Genomic DNA, 11,166 nt, shown 5'->3' on the forward strand with positions numbered 1-11,166 from the left:
TTGGCTTCACGGGCGTCTGACTTCGTCGGATGGCCTGAGGACCGTGCTTTGATCGCCTTCCCCCCACCTTGGGGGACTTTCGCCAGGCGCCTGCCGCCTAACCGCTTTGGTCCGAAGGACATGTGCTGGCGCGCGAGGTTGGACATCAGTCGTGACCGCGGGCCATGACGCTGGGACACACTGCCGTCCGTTGAGGGTGGCCGTCTTAACGGCGCGGGCAGCTGAAGCCGCTCTACCCTGTCCGGTATATTCTGTTCACTCACCTGCTTTACAAGGGGAGTTTGGCGCGGTGGCTGCCTCTCCACCATAGAGGCACGCCGACCACCTGCTGGCGCGGGTGCCTGGGAGGACCTGGCGGTGCGGAACCCGCCGATTCCCGTCGCGGGATCTGGCTTTGTCCTGCGGGTGCTGCCCCTGCGCAGTGGCGGGAGAGCTGCCTCTGCGGAGCTGGCGATAGGCTTGGGCTTTGTTTTTGCACTGACTGTAGACGCGGATCTAACGGCAGGCTTGCGTTGTAGTTCTCGAAGTGCCACGGATTGAAGTTGCCAGGAAGGTGCGGTGCTGTGTGCCACGGAGGTTCGTGTAACATCAGACGCCTCGAAATCGTCAGCGTCCAGGCGTGAAGCAACGGAGCGTTCTTTTTCATGCGCCTGCACCGCGTTGGCACCGGCGCGCTCGCCCCCAGTCTCCAAGACGGCGGAAATCCGGGACTGCACACTACGAGCGGCGGGGATGCGTCTCTCCCCGCTTAAACTGACCTCACTCGTGACTGAAGCACGTCGTGACACACACGGTGTGTCTCTGTGCACGGTCCCGTTGTGTCTCAACGGGCGAGGCAGACCGCTTTCAGCAGCAGCGGCAGGACGCCCCCGCGCACGCGACGGGACGGCGCCGGCCCGGTTAGTTCTTTTCGTCGCCGGAGCTGCCGCCGGACCGGCAGCCGGCAAACGGTTCGCTGCAGGCGCCTCGGGGGCTACGGCCTCCGCTGGGTGCTTGGGCTCTCGCGACGCGCCACGTTTCGACACCCGCTTCACTACCTTGCTGGCCGCCGTCTTCGGGGCGCTGCTGCCGCTCTTGCTCTTGAGGGTGGCCGAGTGGAGCGCGGAGCCAGGCGTCGAACCCCTTTTCGGACGCGCTGAGGCGGCGACACTGTCGCGAGCGGGCTGGACGCCTGCGCTGTTTGCGTTGGAGACTCCGGAGCTGTCATGGTCCGTCTTTCGGTCGCCGTGGCCGGAGGAGGCGCACGCCTGTTCCGCTGGCCGGTTGCCCTGCTCCTGCTGCTCGAAGAGCCCGGGACGCGCGGCGGCCGCTGTCTCCTCCACCTCCGATTCGGCGGCCTCCTCGTCCTTAGTGAAGTAGCCCGAGTCCGTCTTGCTTGAGCGCGATTCGGAGGAGCCACGGTGACGCAGCGGACTGGCCGTTGGCTTCCGGTCAGTCATGATGCGCGGCCAACCTCGGGCCACCTGCGAACAGGGCGGTGAGACGTCAGGGCAACGCTCTAGGCCGCTCCGTCATGTTTACAGTTGTCTCGGCTCTGTGGCGACGGCAACCAACAGACAGCTGCTATCGCATGTAATGACAAATGGCCAGGGCTGTCCGATGCAGCATGCGGCGCGAGACAAACATGATATACTGTTTCGTAAACCGCGTGGGCGTGAAGCTATTCAGTCGCAAACTAAGCCACAGCACAAGGTGGTCTGTTGTCCCATGAATCGTTGAAAAGAGTGTTCAATTCACCAGTGCGCATGGAAGATGCGAGTGATGACTGACAACACGCGCTTAAGGCTTAGATATGCCAATTAAGCGGATGTTGCGATTAACACTGCTGCGCATTGGGTAAAACCATCCCTCGTGAACAAGGACTGTGCTTTAACTGTAATCGCAACTGTAATGTCATCATGTCTCACGGGAAGTAGATATGATTGCATTCCTACCCTGTGAGACCCTGCGACCACACTGCCTAGCTATCTCGCCTTCCGCGCTCCTGCAAACACTGATCGCTGACATGGCTCATCGTTCCTGCTCTGAAATCAGTCTTAGCACGTGAGCGGCAGGCGGAGACCACCAGACTGACGGGCGGACCAAGGCACGGACCACTGACGACCACCAGGCTGACAGGCGGACCAGGGCGCGGACCACTGACGACAAACAGCCAACCCTTCGTCCACCTAATCACATTTCGTGAGCTGATGTAACCCGAGGCCGGCCACAGTATCAGCACATCGAATCCGTCTGGCCGGCTAATGGAGGGGATGAGACGCACGGCACAGGTCGTGACCTCCGGCCTCGGTCCGCGGCGGGTCCCCGGCTCCGGTGCACGGATCAGGTAAACATGCCTGGTACCGAGGACACGCTGCGCGGAATGCGCGGAGTGTGGTGATGAGGTGATGGTGTAGCGGTTAAGCCGTGTGTCTGGGGAACCAGAGGTACGAGGTTCAATTCCTCACGGTGTCTGCCCTTCCTGTTGGGGTGAGAGAACAGGTGGCGCCATGTAGTCTCAGCAGCTGAGTGTATCATGCAGCCCAAATGACGCACCATGAGGTGCTAAGTTGGGTTTTAGGCGGTCTAAGGCGGTCACTGATGCAATGGTGTGGCTGGGGCTGTTGAAAAAGGTTTACTGGCAGCATCCACATGACGTTTGTGAGTTCAAAGGTAAGGATAGCATATGTGGGGTTTCGATGTTGAAATGCCGATATCTCGATCAATCAGAGCCAAGTGAGTCAGACTTCCGTAAGAGCTTGATCGGGCTTAACAACAGTGACGCAGACAGCCGAATCAGCTGATGACAAAACATTGACAGGTCGGTTGATCGGTCCTCAGTCATGCCGCGAGCAAAGCCAGCGATGGAGAAGTCCAGAAATGAGTGGACACCACGCGCGCACATTGCTGTTGTGATGGTGGGATAGTGTGGAACGGGAGAAATGTCTGCGTCTAACGTCATCGGCATTACAGTTTGCTAAGTCCTGACTGCCCGAGCTGACCACGAATAAGTTAACACGCGCTCGGGTGGGGGTGAAATTGACCTCCTGAAGGTTTTTCCAGAATGGTTTCTGAACGGCGCAATGTAGCCTTGCCAAATTCTGCATAGCTGTAGATAATTGAATAATGGATCGTCTGGCATTAACAATTCAGATTTATCTTTTAAGGTCACTGACTTATGGCAGGTCAAAGTCAGGCCATAGTTACAGCAAGGGCAATTTCTAGGGAATCGTTCAATCTGGTTCAAAAACGGAGTGTTAGACGAAGCCATACATCTCTGAGATACTTTCTTAGGCAACACAATAATTGACTGAACAAATTACATTGACCTAGGGTAAGGTATAAAGGTTAGACCAAGGTCAAACTCATCTGTTTTATTACTCTAGGTCTTTCTGTAGGGGTAGTTTCTGGTGCATATTTCGAATTTATTGATAACATGAGCCGCATTATACACTTTCCATGGACCTCTTAAAGATCAGAATGGGGCACTGTCCTGAAATTATCCAGGTCAATATTTTGTTTTTAGGAACATACTGCCCAGCGTGAACTTTGCCGCTTATTCAAATGCAAAACTTGAAGCAGTCTTGCATGATTTTGGTCACCATGACCTTCGAAAGGTCAAACAAGGCCATGAACCTTAAATGAGCAAGTGAACTTTTTCTTAGAATAGTTGTCTAGGTCCTAGAGGCTCTTTGGAGGCCAACCCATAGTTACGCCTTCCTTGACCTTATTTGACCCGGAGATCATAACCTAGAAATCTCAAACTTTGACCTAAGTGAGTTCACGTACAGGTCAATACACTCTGTGAATTTGGCGTCTTTAGCTTGCCTTAGTTCTTGAGATCTCAGTGGGTCAAATTGATCCCCACCTGGGCGAAGGGTATCCAACTCGCCACCCGGGCGCGTGTTAAAACAGTTGTCGGTTCACAATGTTGGCACTTCAGTCGGCTGCACTGGAGAACCGTCCTGTCGGCTTAAGTTGTATTGAAGAAGACGCCCTGCAAACGACGGTTTACGACTCATGATTTCACTTATGTAAAGATGGTCCCCACCATTTGGTTTAAAGACATCATTGAAAGAAGTGAGTAAGTTCGAACTGATATATCAATAATACGCAAACATAGGAACAGATAAAAGTATACACGCAGCCGTGCCGTCCAAGTTTCAGTTGGGCATCATTTCTGATATTTGATTCATACTGGTTACCGTCAAGTAAAAGAGGCTGGTAATGACGAAGGCATTGCTGCTGATGACGACGGTGGTGGTAAACCAAAACGGGCAGGTAAATAAAGGTTTACGACGGTGAGATGAATACCATCCTGTGCATGTAACGCCTGCGGACTACCCGCTGTCATATAACACACTTCGCACCATGGCAAACCACACGCGTACTTGAGTTCGTATTTGCACGATCTCCAACCCACCAGGGACCTCCAACCGTCAAAAGATCTCCGTAATCGCTTGCATTCAAGCTATGCTGTTGCATACAGTCATCTTGCAAAATCTTTCATACCAATGACAATTTTCTTCTGGCCTGGATTTCCCATCGCTTTGTCTGCCCGCTGCACTGCGCGCGTGACCTCGACATCAATGCGGCACGACTGGCGCCTGCCGCTCCGCGCCCCGGTACGTCATCGCCGGCGCCTCTGTGGTGCCCGCTGGTCGAGCCGCCAAACCGCAGCGGCTGCCCCCGACCGTAAGACGATAGCAGCTGCGAGGTGCGCTCGGTCGGCTTCGACACAGCCTCTGGAGGCTAGTGCTGGCCCGGCCGCCGGCCGGTGGGTGGGGGGGGGGGGGGGGGGGCTCGCGAAGGCGCGCCGACCGCAGCTTGATGGCAGGAGTGGAGCCGTTGGAAGGTCGTTTTAAGGTGCTCATGGAGGTGCCAGTCTCCTCACAGGTCTTCTAGCGTCGATGACGTAGGGATCCTCACAAGATGTCGCAACTTTGTTTTAAGTCCGTCACCAGAGTGTCATGGGCAGAACGCAGCGCTGGCTTCGATTCGTAACAGCTGCCATACAGCCATGGCGCTATTGTCACAGGGGTGGTTCATGGCTGACATCCGTTTTTAAGGAGCTGTCACATGGCTGTCCAGGGACTATGTCACGGTTCCCGTCATGCCCTTCCCGCTGATTCGTCACTGGCCCGTCACGGATCTGTCGCAGCGCCGTGACAGATGAGCGGCACGTCCGTCGCAGGACCAGCTTAGCTACAGGCCTGCCCCGTGTGAGCGCATCGTGGGCGGTTATCCGGACGCGTCACTCCGCTCTCACTCCGGTATGGAACATCACCCCTGCAGTCAAGAGCAGGGGGTCCGTAAGAGGAGGGGGGGGGGGGGGGTTGTGTCTCAGTCGGGACGAGGCGATGCCGAGCGGACAGCCGTTGTTCATCGTGCTATGACTGGGCGGTGATGCAGGCTGCGACGACGCGGTACGTGAGAGCAGCGCGTGGTCTTATCGCCGCACGACGGAACAGAGAAGGTGACACCTGCAGCGTCCTCGCTGACGCTTCCTACCTGGCCGACACTGCACACCACGCCATCTCGGCAGGTCGGTCACTCCCCAGCCGCCGTTGGTCAGGCGTCGCCGTGGTCACCGCCTGGCTCCAGAGCCCGCAGCGCGCCCCAACAGCCCACCCGCGCACCTCGGCCCCGCCGCCGCGCACGACCCCACCGCCCCCGTACCAACACGTGCGAGGGCTGGCGCGCGTCTGCCGTCGGCGGCGGCGGCTACCGTCGTCGGCCCGACGGCACGCGGCGTGTGTTGACGCTCGGCCAAGCGTCATCAGTCACCGGCGCCGCTGCAGCGGTCTGCAGCACTTCCGGCAGCGCCACCCCCCGCCGCCGTTTTTACAGGGCATGGCCGGTGCGGCGGGACACGCGCGGCGACCACGGACACCGCACACAGGGTGCCTGCAGGCTGCAGTTTTGATGTGACGGCGAGATGGGAGATGCAGTAGATCCGTCTATAAACTAGCAAGTCAAGACGCACGATATGTTCTTATTCTGAAAGCTTTTATTTGTGGCAGTTGAAACATGATATGCCCCAAGTCGCATTGCACCGCTTGTAAAACTAAACTAAAGTAAACTTTTCTGCATCAGCTGAAACACATACCTTCGCACAAAAGCTGCACATGCCTTACTGTTTCCACCGAGATCGAGCATAATGGAACCAGCTTTTATATCTGGCCATAGTTGGCAGGAGCAGCAACCACGGATTTTGAGTGGGAAGTGCAGGGTTTTCCAGGGGGCCTCCGCACAGGGTGGCTCCACGGCTCAAAAGGAAGAGGTAATGGGGGCCTATCTATGAATTTCCACATTTTGTACAGAGTGAATGCATCCATACTGTTCATGAATCAACTTGTAGCTAAGACGCAATCTGACACATAATGCCCGTACAAAGAAGATCTAAAAGATAACATTTTGCTCTCAAAAATTGGTTTGATGAAAACAGTAATGTCATTTAAAACAAATGGCATTGTTTGGTCCGTTTCTTTTTTGGCTTCTATCCATGCTGTGTTTACAACTAGCATACGTCATGCAGCATTCGTAAGACAAGACACTTATTACGCTTTTCTTACGTCTTTTACTCCCGTCTTTGCATCTTCCCCTCCACCCACCCCACCCCAGGTGGCCCAGCTTGCTTGAGGTGTCAAAACTCATTCAAAGCAGCATTGATTAAGCCTTAACTACCATTTTTATTGTCTCCCTTTGCAATCCTTTCCTTGCGTCTTTTGCTCCCGATCCTATATCTCCCGACTCTATCTTTAATCCCAGCCAAGAGGAGGTGATTTCTTACCAACAAATGGTTTTTTACAGGCGCACGCATCTCCGCGAGGAGCGGACCCGACTTTGACCCGACAGCAGTCACGATATGGACGGCCCCTGTCGATGGAGCAAAAGGCGCAGGTACTTACCTTGCCCTGATCTTGTTGGAGACTTCTCTTTGTCACTTGTTGGTATGATCTTAGAGCGCATTGTGACATTAGACTCCCTTTTGGTGTCCTTATGTAAGTTTCACTCGTTTGGGGGGCCCGCTTTGGTTCAGGGGAGACAGAGGCTCTATGCCTCTCCATTTTACCCCTATTCGTCACTATATTCAGGGTCCACATTGTTTTTATCGGCAACAAGTAGTCGCCAGGGTTTAAGGCATGTGACGGCATGCCGCTGACTTAGAAAAATCATCATTTCATTTTAAAAACAAGAGCTTTAAGGCCTGGTGAAGCATCAATGCATTGCATGAAAGAAAAAAAATGCATTTTTTTCTTCATCTTATCTTTTGCTCCCGCACGTCTCCCTTTCCCAGCACCGGCTAACAAAGGACCTACCTGTCCGCGATGACCGAAGACGCTCGAAGCTCCCTGAGACGCACTCACCCAGCGGTGTGCCTCACCCCCTACTGCGCTGCTCCGGTGGTGAGAGGGATACCGTTGTTGAGTTGATGTCGAGGCTGATATGAGGACGAGAACAGCCTTTATCAGTGCCGTGATCTTATCTACCCTCGCCAATCAGCTCCTGATCATGAGTGTCGGTGGTAGGAGCCCACGATATGTGCGGCAGGGAGTCTGTAGTGGTGACCATCTAGCATAGCGTTTTCCGAAGGCCATTTCATGAACTGGTTAGCCATGGCGCAACAAGTACAGACGGTTGATACTAGTGCGTCGCCTTCTGTAACGTGTGCCGGCCCAAGTGATGCCATCACAGGTCAATGGCACAGCTAAGGGGGAGGAGCCTTTAGAACCATGACCCCCTCTACAGGGCAGGAGGGTCACGTGCTCGGGGGGCGCAGCTGAAGGTCTCAGTGCTTTTTGACAGCTTAGCACATCCGCGGGCATTCCAAAACCAAAAAGGTAAAGATAAAAAGTAAAAAGGTACCACGAATCGACAAGTAGAGACCCTATGCGATGGTGAAGGGTCCTTTGTCTGAAAAGGTTCTCTTTGACCGATTTGGCCCATTCTTGGGCGAAGTCATTACTCAAACAATCCTAACTCCGCCACCGCCGCATGCCGTGTGAGGCATTCGTACGATTGTGACGATTCCAGCGCAGGCCATTGTGCTTTTACCAACGTAGCGCAAATTACATATTACAATCAACGTGCAAAGCGTATGACGATAGCAATGCAATTATAGCAATGCGAGGCAGGCATTGTGTGTGTTATCGTGTCATTGCATCGCGAACTGAATGGCGCTCATGCAAATGGATTTTCACATTGGAGTGTATAAATAAGATATCACTAGCCAATGCCAGTGTGGCCATCTGATTGGAATACGAACGACATAAACCAACACGATTTTCGCGCAGTCATTAATTACACTGCATGCCACGATATTCGTGCAATGAGCAGGACACGGCACAGGAGTCGGCGCGTGGGACGATGCGAATGCAATGGGAACCTAATAACACCAATGCACTGCGGACGTGGTGAAGTTACAGAATGTTTCCCTGTCAGGAGTACAAGAATACGCCCGTCATGCACGCGCATTTTGCAGCGCAGTCGCGGCAGCAAGGTGTCCTAGCTGGCCGACATGTGACGGGCTGGCGACACTGACGTGGCGAGCATTATCCGTTGTTATCACGAACGTGACACCTTACAGATTGTGACGCGCTGGTGGCTTGACACTCATCATCGCTGCTCCCGTTCATGTCCGCCTTTGTCCGCTGACGACGGAGCCGATGAAGCCGTCGACCAAGCGGTGCGCGGTGGGCGGCCGATCTGACGAGCCCGCTTCGTTATTCTGACCAATCGCCGCCGACGGACGTAAACGGACACATTCGGGCGCGGTGGGGATGGGGCCTGTAATAAATCAACCTAGCGGCAGCGCTGTCCTTTGCAAGAACATTCTTGGAGCCAAGTGCCTGTTCCTCAGGCTAGGAATGGAGGCTTGGCCTGATTCGATTCTCAGGACTACCCATTTGGCATCGCTGCAAGAAAAAAAATCGCGTTTAAAAATGCCGATCCAAACGCACAGCAAACGTGTTCGCAGGGTGTCAAGCTTGCCATTGTCTTGCCCGTGCTATCTTCACATGAGCGTGCAATCATGTAAAACGCACAAGAGCAATTCGACAACACTGCGTAGCCAAACGCCATGCTTATTCTTACTAGTTACTGAAAGCAGACGACATTAGCATGACGTTCAGCTCGGTGGTAGGCATACTTTTGATACAATCCCTACCAATCACGGGTGGAGGATCGCTTCAGAAGTTGGTGCAACAGGCAGAGACATATTCGAGTGTAGCAAAGGCGGGGGACGACGGAAGACGGTGGTCGACACTCGGTAAGATCGGTTGAACGCCCAGTCCAATGAGAATGGCATCGCCTTCCCCGAAAACATGGGCTCTACCCGGAATCAGCCACTTTCACGCCGTTCGTAGCCTCGGACGATAGCGGCAGATGCCTTGAAGGACTGTCCTTGAATAACGTTACGCATTATCGGCCATTTGTGAGCCCTCAGTATCCTAGTTATGCACCGACTAAGCTAAGTTAAAACCCTCCCTTTCCCCCTGGTTACGCCGAGGTAATCCTGACGTCTCCAAAAGGTAAAGCTCGCCTGGCCTCTATTTAAACTAGAGGGGCGAAACATAAACATACGTGCTGCCTGTCATAAAAGGAAGCCAACAGTATCCGGCTTTGACATTTAAAAACATCTTTAAAAAGTTTGCAAATCATTTGCGTGACTTGTAGCCACACCTGAGCGTACCAGCGTGCTGTGGAATGCCTCTCCCTTGCTATGCTTGAATGCTTTAGTTATTATGTTTCTAACCCTCTCCTCCCGCCTCCCCACCCGTTCGTAACGTGATGTATGGGCAGCCCGTGAGGTGATACGAAAGGCCGGGGGACGCAGTTTTTAGCTATTTACTGCAGACATAAGTGCACAATGGATATTTACTTTTCGCAGGATTTGAAATCCCCTTCTCTCCGCTTCCACCGTTGGTTTAGGGATGGGGACCATCTTGGACCGCTGAAATCGTCAAAGCCGCAAGACTGACGAGAAGTCGCGTCACGATAACAGACACCTGTACGGAAAAGGGGGAGGGGGGCGAGATTGTCAGGCCCCATGTGAAGGAAGTACTCCGAGAAAATACTCAAGTGACCGATAGGCAATCAGATAACCCGGAACAAGCCAAAGGTACCAAAGAGGTAAAAAGAAGATATGATAATATATCCCCTCGTGAAGATATTGGATCAACCATTTGATACAATGGCACAAGGTCACTTATAACTAATAATGCAGTTTTATATGGAAAAGGCTGTTCTAGACAGCAAAATTTCACTATTCAGGAAACGTGCTGATTAATGCATCATTGTTTGATTGCGTCATGGAACGTTTGTATGACGCTGAAGTGATGCCAAAATAGCCGTGCAAAATTGCCACCCGAGCACTCACTTGAAGTACTTAAATCTCCCAGAGCTGTTCGTGGCGGTGCTGGATGTTTTCGCTGAGCCGATTATCCGCATGTGCTTGTGTTTTGGCCCATTCTCGTCGTGTTATTGCATATTCACCTGAAGTTTAATATGTTTACTCGTATCAACACACTCGGTGACGGCGTTTTTCAATTGTTCGATTACAAGTCTTATTTCCGTGATAAATAGCAACCGTGTCCAAGTTCTTATATTATGCAGCACGAAACATGATTCGTTAACGAAACTTGCACAGCTTGCTCAACATTGCTTGAGAGCCAATTGACGTTTATTGTGCTTGAAAGACGTGCTCACGTGCGCCAGATCTGAACGGCTTGACGATTATATTTTTTTGGCTTTGAGCACCGCATGGCCTATGGGATGGCAGGATTTGAGCGACATTTGTACGTGGTCGTGATTGCCTGAATGACCTTGAAACAGTCAGCATGAAATAGCCTGCGTATCTTTGCAGGCTTTTAGCTAAAACAAACTAGAGGGTTTTGGGTCTTACGAAGACCAGGGCTATGAAATGTGCTGAATTGTTTTCAAAAAGCAGCTTCAGTTGTTCAAAACCCCATAAAAATGTAGAATGCTCCTTATCTAGGGAGTGTGTCATTTTTTTACTCTTCACTCATTGTTAGACCAGACGTGTGCAATTTGATCAGTACTACCAGCTTTCTTAAAATCCTTCTGAAGAGCTCAGAATTTTCATGTGAAGTGAGCGCTCCTGCGGGGGAAATCTCATTGAACCTCTTACTCATTTCTATGAAAGTAATACATCTCATTTGCCCT

Source organism: Pollicipes pollicipes, unplaced genomic scaffold (assembly GCF_011947565.3).
Source record: "Pollicipes pollicipes isolate AB1234 unplaced genomic scaffold, Ppol_2.1 Scaffold_3447;HRSCAF=4054_pilon_pilon_pilon, whole genome shotgun sequence".
NCBI classification, from domain to species: Eukaryota; Metazoa; Arthropoda; class Thecostraca; order Pollicipedomorpha; family Pollicipedidae; genus Pollicipes; species Pollicipes pollicipes.